Genomic DNA, 12,236 nt, shown 5'->3' on the forward strand with positions numbered 1-12,236 from the left:
TGCAGTCAGTCTCTTGGATCCTTTTCTGTATTTTGAACTTCATCAAGTTTCCCTCACCACATTCAGATACCGAAATGTGCTAGAAACTGCTGCCCTGTGATTGGCTGATTTTCAGCAAGCGATCTAAAGTACCTCCTGAGAGCAATTTTATAACCTGAACGCTGACGTTCAAAGCAAATGTCCTGCTCAACTTTTCCTTACATATTGCTAATTAAACTGCAGAAAATGCCTCTTCTCATCCAATGGAAATTTATTACAACAACAAAAAAACAAAAAAAACACTGGAGTATTGCACACTTGTCCTTCACTTTCCTTTTGAACCGGTGTTCATTCCTGAAGCTGTGAGCGGGAGAACACAATGTGTGATTATACTGTATAGAGCTGGTGAGGGGAGTGTGTCAAGGCGTGCATGATGCCACACAATGTGCCTGGAGAGATTGATGTTTTTGTCATCCACCTGCTTCAAAGCTGTAAAGAGCCAGCTGATGCAAACAGAGAAAAAAAAAAAAATAGCAAGGCAGGCTCACAAACAAAAGAGGGAGAACCTCACTGCTCCTTCTTTGCACATCTGTTTTGGAGGAATATCTGATGTTTCTGACGCGCACTGGGCTCGAATGAGCACTGAATCTGAGTCTTGCGCCTGGGAGTGGGTAAGTGCTGAATGCCCTCTTTTCTTTTTAGAAAATAAGTCTTTTTGTGATTATTGTTTTTTTTTTTTTTAAAGGGTTTATCTCTTTTATGATGCATCGGCACAGCGGCAGCAGGGGGACTGCGGCTCCCTCACTTTTTCTTTCTCTCTCTCTCGCCGTGGCTCGCCTTGTTCTTTCTCGCCACTGAGAGAAAAGCTGCAGCCGTGCAGATCGGCCGGCTTTAATGGCATTCCGGTTGTTACAGGGGGGGAAAAAAAAAAAAAAGGGCGTCAAATTGAAGCGCGAGAGGCGAGCAGAGGGGCAGATGCGTGCGGTCGGTCGGTCGGTCGGTGAGCTCTCTGCCGTCCTCTCTCCTCGCCGTCTGCCTCTTTGTCTGACCCGCCGCTCTGCCTTCCGCCGCCTCCGGTGCCGGGCTCCGTCTGCGGGAGGAGTGATCTATGGTGCTTTGTTTATCACTGGCCATGGTCACTTCTCTGGAACGCAATTGGCTGGAACCACGCCGTGTGGGTCCTGCTCCCGTCGTCTCTGCCTCTCTCTCTCTTTCTCTCTCTCTCTCTTTCCCCCGCTCTCTCTATGAAGGAAGACACAAGCCAAGGGTGCCTTGTCCGACGTGGCTTTAAAAAAAAAAAAATATATATATATATCGTTCTTTATTTCTTTTATTCACGCTGTTGGGTTTTTTTTTTTTTTTTTTTTTTTTTGCATGTGTCTGAATAATAATAGGCCACATTGTTCCCCTGCACTGCCGGTTGATTGACTGTCCTGACAGCAGAAGAATTTACGCATGTCCATCATCTTGTGTTTTGTTCTTTTATTTTGTTGATTTAAAAATCATATTTTAGTTTCTAAGTAAACATATGAGGGCTTAGAGCTTTTATACTCATGCTACTTTAAAGACGTATTCTTTTACCAGGAAGAATTTTTATTTTATTATCAGTTTGTCATTTTTGTGACTTTTTCCCTGCTTATTAAGCCATTTTTAGTCCTATAGTTGGACATAAGTGCTGTTCTGCATTTATGAGGAGTCTCCATTTAGGCACAAATTGGCCAAAGCTTTCCAACTTGTCCTTGTTTGGACAGATTGGGTGTTTCCGTGTGTTAGTGGGTCTTTTTATGAAGTCTTGGCCCTACAGGATTACAGGCCTCACATATAGGTTTGGCCTGCCTGCTGTATGACACGAGTTGATGGGATTACAGGATGGGGTGGTGTCTGTCCTGTCTGGCTCTATTAGTGTGGGGTAGTTTCATTCTTCAGTTTACAAACAGCTTTATTTTAAGGCGGCTGCCTTAAAATTGTATTTGCACTACGACACAGTACGTGACTCGGGGCATTTTCTGAAATGGAGCAAAAAAAAAAGCAGCTTTATTTTTTATTTGAAGAAATCTTTTAGGGCTCATGCTAGCTTCTGTCAGACATTACACCTCAAATACCTGAATCTCTAAAGTATGTGTTCAGAATTTATGGTAGCATGTAATTTGTTGATGTTTTCTTATCATTTATTTTACAGTGTGTTTAGAATTATTTGTGTTTTATGTTTAGTAACATTTGATTTCTCATGTTGGGCTTCATTCTTCTTATCTTAATGTTACATTTGATTAGTTTATGATTTTTTTAATCTACTTACGTTTATGCCTCTGGGTTAATTTGACATTTATGCTCTGTGTTATATTTCCTTAATGTTGCATTTGTTTATATTGTACTTGTAACTCTTAATTAAGGTTATATTTAACTTTTTAATGTATTCATTACTTTTGTTTACATTTCATTACATTTAATTTATATGTTTTTTTTACAGTTGGCTCTTAGATTTAATTTTATTCTTTGATTTGAATGTTGTCTGTGATTTAATATTAGATTTGTTTTCTTTGTTGGGTGTGAACTTTGACCTGTTGGTTGTTCATAAGTTGAGAGCTCTTAAATCCAAATGAAATAACCAGATTCCTGACGATTTATGTGTTTTTCATAGAATAATAACTCCAATGGTACCTCAGGAGAGACCATTTACGGCCCCAAATTTGAGAGGCAGGATAATTTGTGTGTATTATTTTGACTCTGCTGCCTTGTCAGGAGGAGCGGAGCCTCAAGCTTCCTGCAGGAAGATCAATACATGTAGTGAGTGCGTGTACGTTTGTCTCTTCTGTTTCTTCTAACCTCCTCCTTGCATCCAGCGCTTTATTTTAATCACCTCAGGAGCCGTCCATGCAACGCCTCAGTGTGCTCTTAGTTAAATCAGTGATGGCCAAATCTATTGATACCATGCAGGCAGTTTTCATGATCTAAGCCGGGAGGAAAACAAACGCAGAGATGCGGATGCAGCGCAAGTCTACTTGAGCTGATTAGTGTGTGAAGTGTGCTTGTTAGGCATACTGTGAAGTGTGCTCGTTATATATCCAGCCCTCACGCTTGATTACCGCCCGCACTTGACAAACCGACGGCTGCGTGCCGAGACACTGCTGGGATGAGATGTGTCCGGCGACTAATGGAAATATTAGTGGCTTCTGTTTTGAAAACATGATATTCAAAGGGAAATTAGCTAAAATTTAACTAAGCACACAAGCAGTTTTAAATACCACACTTAATACCTTCCAGTAATCTTTATGTGTGTTTTTTTTTTTTTTTTTTTTATCTGCTTCGTTTATCTCCATCTATTTTTCTTCACCCTTTTCCCACATTCTTGCATTTGGCAGTTAAAGTAGTGCCAGCTGAATATGTTTTTCCATATGCTGTATTATTGGACATGCTTCTTTGTCTTGCATTCGCCTCAACAGAAATCCCTCAGTAATTGTGTGATTGCATGTAACGCCGGATTGAAAATGCAATGTGAAAAATTTGGGGGAGGGTGAAAAAGCCCGCTGTGATTCTCCATCTGGTCTACGCAGCATTGGAATGGACCATCCTCCTTTTGCCTTTACCATGCCAGCGCTCGGAATAAAGCTTCACTTCAGAGGATCAATTCTTGTATTATTGAAGTCGGTCTCGGCAGCGCAGGCTAATATATTCCACATTGATCCCCACCAAACCTTCTACCCAAAAACCTTTATTACCATCCCTTCCAGGGAGGCTCGTGTTTAAAAAGTCGTGTTGGGCAGAGAGAGAGAGAGAAAAGATTTTACAAAGTGACTGTAGGACAAATAAGCCCATAAACTTAAGTATTCACATTTCAGTGGGAAGGAAAGAAAAGGGGAGAATAAGGAGTCGGAGTAGCCAGCAGGCGGTTTGAATATCATTAGCGGCTTTGCAGGGAAAAATTGAAATCATAAGCACACGGAAAGTAGCTGGTAATTAAAACTGTCTCGCAGAAGCAAGGTTTTTATACCTGCTCGGGAAAAGGGAATGCAAGTGTTTCTTCCAGGGATGTAGATCCTGAAGCTGCACAAATTTCTGCTGTTTGACATGAAGCAGATCATATGAGAGTGTTTTTTTTAACCCTTATCATGAGACTGCGTGTTGATTTGTTGCTTTGTTTGTAACTTCAGCTCTTTGGTCTGCAGGTGATGTTTGCCACGAATGCTCAAAATGGGAGTAATGTGTGTATTCATGAAGCCCAAAAAAAAGAAAAAAACAACAACACACAAACAAACACGTTTCTGCTAAACGTGTCTTGATTTATGCGGCTCGTGCACGAGCCACGCACACCTTGGTTTAAAAATCAAACCCTGAAGCCCGTGTGCCGGCCGCTTATTGAAGAAATTTGCGCCGGTGAAGCCAGTAGTTGAGGACATTAATGATCTGGAGCCACTGGGGTCTGGTGCTCTGCGCCCACAGGCTATCTGCTCGATCCCCAATCGATAGCTTTTTATTAAAATTGTTTGTGAGGCAACACAAATCCATATTGTTTTGCCTCGGACTAGGAGGCCATGTGAAATACGTTTGTGCGTATTTATATATTTTTTTCCAGATGAGAGCAGAAAATGATTGGTTGATATGCATGAAGTAAAAGAAAGGGGTGGGGGGGGAACTGCAGCGGTGGTTTGGCATTATTGGAATATCCATTTCAGCATTGATTTTCATAAGAGATGCATTTGTGATCATCTTATTTTCTCTTCCCTCAACTGCGTTGAATTACATATCATATTATCCCTGGTATTAAGGCAAAATTAATAACACAAGTAATTATAATACTTATGTCTAATGATACGCTGCGAGGGGCCCTATTGATTCAGTCGAGATGCATCGGGGGGAAATGGCTTGGAGCTTTGCCTGACGACAGGCGCTGCCAGCATGGAGCGGGAAAAGAAAGATCTGCAGCAGCATGAGATGCACACGCGTCGTCACTTCAGGATTTAAATCCAGAAGTCAGGAGAAGACAGAGGAGACTTTATAACTTTCACTCTCATGTTTTTATTTTATTTATTTTCTTTCATCAAGCACACTCATAAAACTTCCATGTCATACTCTATTGCTGGTTCTCTCAAAAAGCACAACACGTTCATGACGTCAGCTGATCACATCCTCAACGTCTCTGTGGCAATGACAAGCTGATTTCTTTGCAACAAACTTGATAAGTAACCTGACAGAAGAAATGGTAGAATCTTGTACACTTAAAAATTTTTACATTAACATAATATCAATCTAGATATTTATATGGTATTGGTCATTTATACAATGTCATATTGTGGTCAAGAGCCACAAATGTTAGATTCTAATGCTTACCCCAATGAGGAATTATTTACATGTGTTATTTAACTCAAATTAAATCAAGAAATGTATTAAAACTAATGATTTACTGACACCTAAAATGTACTTATATATATATATTTTTTTTTTCATTTTTTCTGCGTTACTTCATTTAATGCTATTTTAATAGAAAAGCAATTGTTTTAAATTTCCATTTTTGCAACTTTTTTTTGTTTAAAGACGTGATGACTCGCTTCTCTTAAGCTGCCATCTTGGATTTTTATTTTAAATAGCATGCGTCACCTGTAGTACTTAGACCTCCCATGTGAGGGCATAAAACAAGAACTGGATTCAATACAGCAGGTTTTTGTGGAAAGTACCCATATCAAAATGCATAGATTTATTCTATCTGCATCAGTTTTTGGCTGTTTTACTAAAGTTAACGCTAGGCATTACATTTTCCCGAATTTTGATCATATTTCTAACTTTAGCGATAAATGAAATAAGATAAATTTAGAAAGAAACCAACCGCACTACTCTTCAAATCTAGTAAAAACAAAAGAGTAATGCTTTCATGAACATGAACGTACTCATTGTAACCTGTTGGCTGACTTTCTTTTCATTTTGTCATTACTGTGTGGGTATGCTTCTAGGTTTTCTTTGTTGCTTGTTCTCGTTAGTCTGGAAAGCTAAAGTTTTTTTCTTTGTGTTTCTAGTACCATGACTGGCCTTATTAGTGATATATAACAACCAGACATGATTTGAGCCCTGATCAAAGAATACAATGTGAACCTGATTTGTTCTTGCAGGAAGATGTGAGAATATAAAAATCACTCTGTTTTAAGGCACAGTCCAGACATAGTTAGCAATTTTACCGGGGCACATGCTGCAGGATATATCTTCTGTGGCCCGATAATGTTTCCAAATCAAATTTGCATAGTTGCAACAAAACTCGTAAAACCCCACGTTAACAGATTATATTATAAAAAAATCTGACTACCTCGAAAGAAAACCTAAAGGATTTAGTAAGGAATCGTGCCCAGAACTGCTTGTACTTGTTGAATTGCATTGTGAAGCCAGGCTACACTATAGACCTATTCATATAAAAAATATCTATTTTAACTCTAAATGTGACTCAGATTTTTAGAGATTATCCTTTAAACCAGGGATTTAGATCATAAATCCAGTTCTAAGACAGGTAAAGTTTATTTTAGATGTTTTGAACTTTTCCTTCAGATATTGTCCCAGTGCAGCTTTATGTCTAAAAACAAGGTGAACTTTCCGTCAAGTTTCCACCTTATTAGACATAAAAAAAGGTAATTCTCAGTATCTCTTTGCATTGCTTCGCCCATTAATCAACTGTTTGTTGCTTCATTACGCTTTGAAAGACATGCAGAGCTGTTGGCTTTGAGGTGAGAGGCCTGTGGCCTGCAGTGGCGTGTTCTCACCAAAAGAGGGCAACATGGTGTCAGAATTGTCCATCCCCTCACCCGCTTTACAGTATACCACCCTCAAAGCGACTGCTGCTACCTCCCTCTGTTAGTTCAGGGCTCGAGGTGTGTGTGACTGTGTGTGTGTGCGTCTGGTGTAAGTAACTGCACATTTTCTGTTACGCCGGAAACGGCTCTCGTGGCTCCGTCAATCACCAACCCCGGACTAAACGAAGATGACCACCAGGTAGAGGCCACTGAGTGGACAAAGTTCAAGGTGTCATCAAACTTCAAAAGAGCAAAATTAAAAAGAAAATATGTTTAGGAGTTTGGGGGGTGAAATTAAATAAGCCACTTCCTGCCGTTCGATCCCATCCCGCAGACGTGGTTTGATGTTTGATGCTTTGGGCCCTCCGACAGGTGGAAAGCCTCTCGCAGAGCTACGATTTTTAGTTTTCTCCGTCTTTTCATTCAGTCTGTAACTATTTTCTCCTTCTGTCTGGTGATAAACACGACGGCGGACGTTTATTGAGATCATCAGGAGCAGTAATAGATCTCTCTCTGTGACACCTTTCGCCATCCCTTGTTTTTGGTCTGTGCAGCCCATTTGTTCTGTGATGTGACAGCGTTGATGATAGGATGACAGATGTGTTACCATGCTCACACCCAAACTCCCCCTCACCTCCTTCCCTGTCCCCCTTCCTCTCGCACCAATACAGTTTGGGAGTCGAGCGCAGAGAGCACAGCTGCATCGCTCACCTCCCCTCCTGGAAGCCTTTTCTCCTGTCCTCCCCTCTGGAGGAAGGAGCGATAGGCCTCTTTGGCACACCGCTGCCTCTTTGTTCCCTGCCAGGTTGCCTGCATGGTCAGCTGTAGTATAAGCACCGTCCAGCAGAGGTCTACAAGTCCTGTTAGTCCCCGCAGTGTGGGGTGGATGGGGTGGATGGGGGGAGGTCACAAGGTCTTTTACTTTTTCACTAACAGTAGCTAGTTCTTATTACTAAAAATATAATTGGCTTTACATGCAGCTGCACTGTTGAGGCAGCGACTCTGGTACATATTACTTTAATACTGGCTGTAGACTTTAACTACGCCAGACATGGTGCAGAAACTTGGATGTAAAATCTATTAAATTAACTTCATGTTAAAAAAAAAATAAAAAATTGCGGTTTAAATGTAGGAATGCTGCTGTTCTGACCAGGAGGTCAGACTGCACTCAAAGTCTGGTTCCAGGCTGTTGGGGGCCATAAACAGAATTCGATTTGGGGGCCCTCCAACTACCTTCAGTCGCCACTAAGAACAATCATCCATGTTCATAAACTGCTATGATCCCACTGAGCAATAATCCAAATTTTTATGTTGAGGCTGCAGATATTTCTCATGTTGTCATGAGTTAATGTAAATATGCTGTAAAGTCTTTATGTAAACCCAAATATTTCACTAATGTTTAGGCCAAACAGTTTTACCCTTTTAAGCTGATTTGAGCATCTCACAAGATCAAGTATGTTTTCAAAAGAACCTTAAACAAATTCTGTTAATTATTGATAAATGGCAGGAAGCAGAAATCCAAACGAAGCTGCTTTCATCCTCTCTGTGATCACTTTGTTGGTTTAAAATATGTCTGAACATGTATAAGTACTTCACAGACATCAAAACTGAACTTGAATATATTTGAATTGAAAGGGAAGCGTTTTTCAACTTATAAATCCACTGACAAACATTTAAACAAGTAAAACAAGCAGGAGTTGAACTGAATTTGTTTTTGAAACCTTAATGACTTTTACTTGTAATGAATCCAAATTGAATTTTGTTTCACATCTGCCTCGGAGATATTCTGCCAGCGCTGCGTCATCTCAGTCATCTTAGTTAGAAGTGTCAGCTCTTGCTCAAGAAATAATTGAATTCGGTCTCTTCTTAAATAGACAGAGGCCAATTTCAAGTCACAGATCATGATCTAGGTGTGGACCATGATTTCTGCAGAATGTTAAATAGACTTTTTCCACACATCGATATTATTACTGGCTGCAGTGTGGAAATGTTGTTAGCTACTTGGCAGCAAGGGAGTCCTCGGTTTGAATCCTGTCTTTAGCCTTTCTGCATGGAGTTTGTCTGCTTCTGTCAGTGCAATGGGTGGATTCTGTGTTCTCCAGCTGGTTTATTAAAAAACCCTTAAAGCGGTGGTATTACGTAAAACAGACTTTTGATCTTTATATCATGTTATGATGTTATTCACTCATGAAGAACATATATACCGTGTTGCTTTGGTTCCTTTTGTGTATGTTTGAGGAATCCTTGAATCTTCCATGGCAACCATTCAGAGGTCCTTAAACACTTGTTCTCACCAAGCGCCGCCTATTTTCACAACGCTGCTCCTCCCACAGCTCCTTCAGACTAGCGGCAGCAGCAATTAGCAAACACCCAGTGGAACGGCACATCTGCTAAGCTCATCATACGAACGACTTCTATTTTAAAATGCTCCCCTCCTTCTTTCCCCAAGGCTAATATTTCTTAGGCTATAGGATAGAAATGATCTAACAGAACAGAATGCATCTTTCTGTTATAACTTTTTTTTTTTATCAAAAAAGTTATACAATGTTTTGATAAAAATGTTAGAACTTATCAAAATCATTTTAGGAAAAGCTAATATTTCTTCCCATTGTTGACACAGTTTGAACCTTTTGTTTGCTGATGTAGGAAAGTTAAGGTATGAAAGGTATTTTTAGCAATAATATATTCCATGAAGGTATCGTAATTAATATAACATTTAAAAATCAAAGATCACATAATTTGTTCTGCAAGAAATTCATATTTGTAAACTTAACATGAGTGACACTTCCAGTGTAATAACTAGTGATGAATAGCACGGATATTGGAGAAGTTCAGAAGCATTTCTTTCTGAAAACAGAAACAGCAACACTTTTTCACTAGTAAATAATGAGTGTTCAATATCTCACTCCATCAGTAACTAAAACTAAATCCTTCTTTGCATTCTCCCATTTCTATTCATTCTTATTTGTGCTGACTATCATTCGTTGTTCTTGTTTGGAGCACACAGGACACAGAAACTGATCAGTTGTGGTGACTTACATTTTGTGGCATGAGCTGTTCATGTATCACATGTTTTAGCTCTCCTACCTGTTTCCAGGGTGATGCAGAGACTTTGCTTTGGTCAGTTTTGGGATTGCTGTTCTCTTCGAGATGGGACGTTGTTTTGAACGAGGCCCTGGTTCTGCAACTAACTGTGGATTGATGCATTTCTGCTCAACACAGAAAAAAAATGAAACACTAGATCAGATGGATTAATGTAAAATAAATGTATTTAATAGAGGTTAACTGTAAGAAAACACCTGCAACATTTGTGTAAATATCACACTCTTAAGCTGATCAATGTTCAACTATTTGTCATTAATTGTAGCCCTGCAGGCGAATCACACAATAAAAAAACAAAAAAAAAAACCCTGATAATTTCACATCAGTACTTGGAGGAATAAAATACAGTACTTTTTAATTTTACATCACTGTCCGTCAAACACTTCTGTTTTTTTCCCATACAAACATAAACCAGGGGCCTTTCGACCCAAAACAAACTCGTTAAAGATGGACTCCTGCTGTTATTGCTGACATTTTGTCACACGGACATTTAGACGTGCTGAAGTCTTCATTCTGTCTGCCCATCAGGCGCTACACATTTGGCCTGTGTGCATATTTATTGCTGTTGTCTTTATTGTAGAACATTTTGTTAATTGATTATCACATGCATTGGCCTTATCACCGTACTGTTATTTTGTAAATGAATATTCAGGAGCGATTCCTCCCCTGTCTGCCTCTGTAGTGCGTTATTTGTGGACAAAATGTGCAAACACTGGGAACAACAAGGCGGATTACTTTTCTGCCTGACTGCCTAATTACATTTTTTGTGCTCACACCTATACAGTACAGAGACGCAGCGTGTATTTATTCATACTGGAGGAATAAATTCACGCACTCTCCGCCGGCTGCGATCTCCTGCCAGGCATTTGTCTGTGAAGTGGTCCTGTCTCTGTTCTGTCTCCTCTACTATGGAAGGCCAAAACCCTCACAATCAAGAACAAATGCAGAAACATATACATTTGTCAATGCAGTAATTTCTGGGAAAAATCATTTCAAAAGATGAGTTTACGTAATTTTGCATCAATTGAATTGCAGAATAAATTAATATTAATGTTTGATAATCCTTTATTTTTGAACCATTTTGATTTGTTTTGTTGAATGAAGTAGAATTTTGTCTCGATTCTTGAAATATAAATTCTCCCTCTTCATTTTTCCTATTTTAAACTTAACTAGAAATAATTAAGTTCATTTATGACCAATAAGAAAAAAACAAGTCAGTGAGAAGCATGAAGATCCGCCTCTCTCACACCTCCCCTCCCCGCTGCGCTTTTGGAAATGCAAAATCTGAAGACAGGAATGGGAAAAGAAAACATAGAAACAAAGGTGCATGTGGAAATAAAGAGAATATAAAGGAGGAAATGTTAGAGAGAGAGATAAAATGCATGAAATAAATAAATCAAAATTAGGAAAATAAATGCATGAAGATGAATGCATCAATACTTCTAAACATTAAAGAAACAAGAAAAAGAGAAATAGTAAAATAAATTAAAGCAGCCCATGAAGACAGGAATAAAAATAATCACTAAAATATGAACAATATATGCAAATCTTTATCATTTAAAGTAGGATCAATAAGTGAAGCAAATATTTAATTGGCATGCAAAATTTGCATGCCAGATACTTGTAGCTTTAATTAAAAAAAATATATATATATATATATTTCATGCTTTAGTATATTGTTAGTTAGAAATTAAAACATCGGTATCAATTTTCTATCAATCTAAAATTATTTAAAGTGATTATCTTTGTTTTGTTTGCTGCTAAATAAATGTGTATTACTTAGCTATTTATTAACTCCGGTATTTATTCTCAATCAGGACAGGTTTGGTCCTCCATATTCTACAGACAACTGGCTGGGTGTAAAACGGTAAGAAAGGAGAAAAAGAAGAAGTGTAATTGTTCCCGTCTCATGCATACACCCCTCCCTCCAAAAAAAAAAAAAAAAATCCCCTGCCTGGTGGCTCATCCTCTGTGTGATCAATTTGACTTGTTTACATTTACGCACCGCCGCCATGTTTGCGAGGAGACCTTGTCAGGTGGAGAAAGGGATGGAAGAGGGAAAAGGAGAAGATGGGCCGGCAGGTGGGGAAGGAGTGGTGAGGGATGGAGAGACAGAAGAGGGCTGACAGACAGAGGATGGGGAGAGGGAGTGATTTATCTGCGACATCCTGGTCTTCATGTATGTAGATGCCTTGTGAAGTTTGCAGCGTGTTCACGCGGCTTGTAATGCGCCGTGCACCCGTGACTCAGAGGGAAACGAAAAACACCTCGACGTGCACGGTTAGTCTGCAGCAGATAATGGCGCTTGGCAGTACATGCTCCGCTTTAATTTTACCATAATGACAACGAGAGGGGGCAAAATGATACTTTAAAGAGCAGAGGGACAGT

The 12,236-nt window shown here is 39.4% G+C and overlaps 1 long non-coding RNA gene across 1 annotated transcript in view; it reads left to right on the forward strand.

Annotated features, from left to right (window-relative positions):
- Positions 1 to 257: 257 nt before the first annotated feature.
- LOC103477299 (uncharacterized) overlaps positions 258 to 12,236 on the forward strand; it is a 111,915-nt gene continuing 99,936 nt past the window's right edge. The window contains exon 1 of the long non-coding RNA XR_535617.2: positions 258 to 650. This is a non-coding gene — a long non-coding RNA (uncharacterized LOC103477299). The remainder of the gene's footprint in view (positions 651 to 12,236) is intronic.

This window comes from Poecilia reticulata, linkage group LG15 (genome assembly GCF_000633615.1).
Source record: "Poecilia reticulata strain Guanapo linkage group LG15, Guppy_female_1.0+MT, whole genome shotgun sequence".
NCBI classification, from domain to species: Eukaryota; Metazoa; Chordata; class Actinopteri; order Cyprinodontiformes; family Poeciliidae; genus Poecilia; species Poecilia reticulata.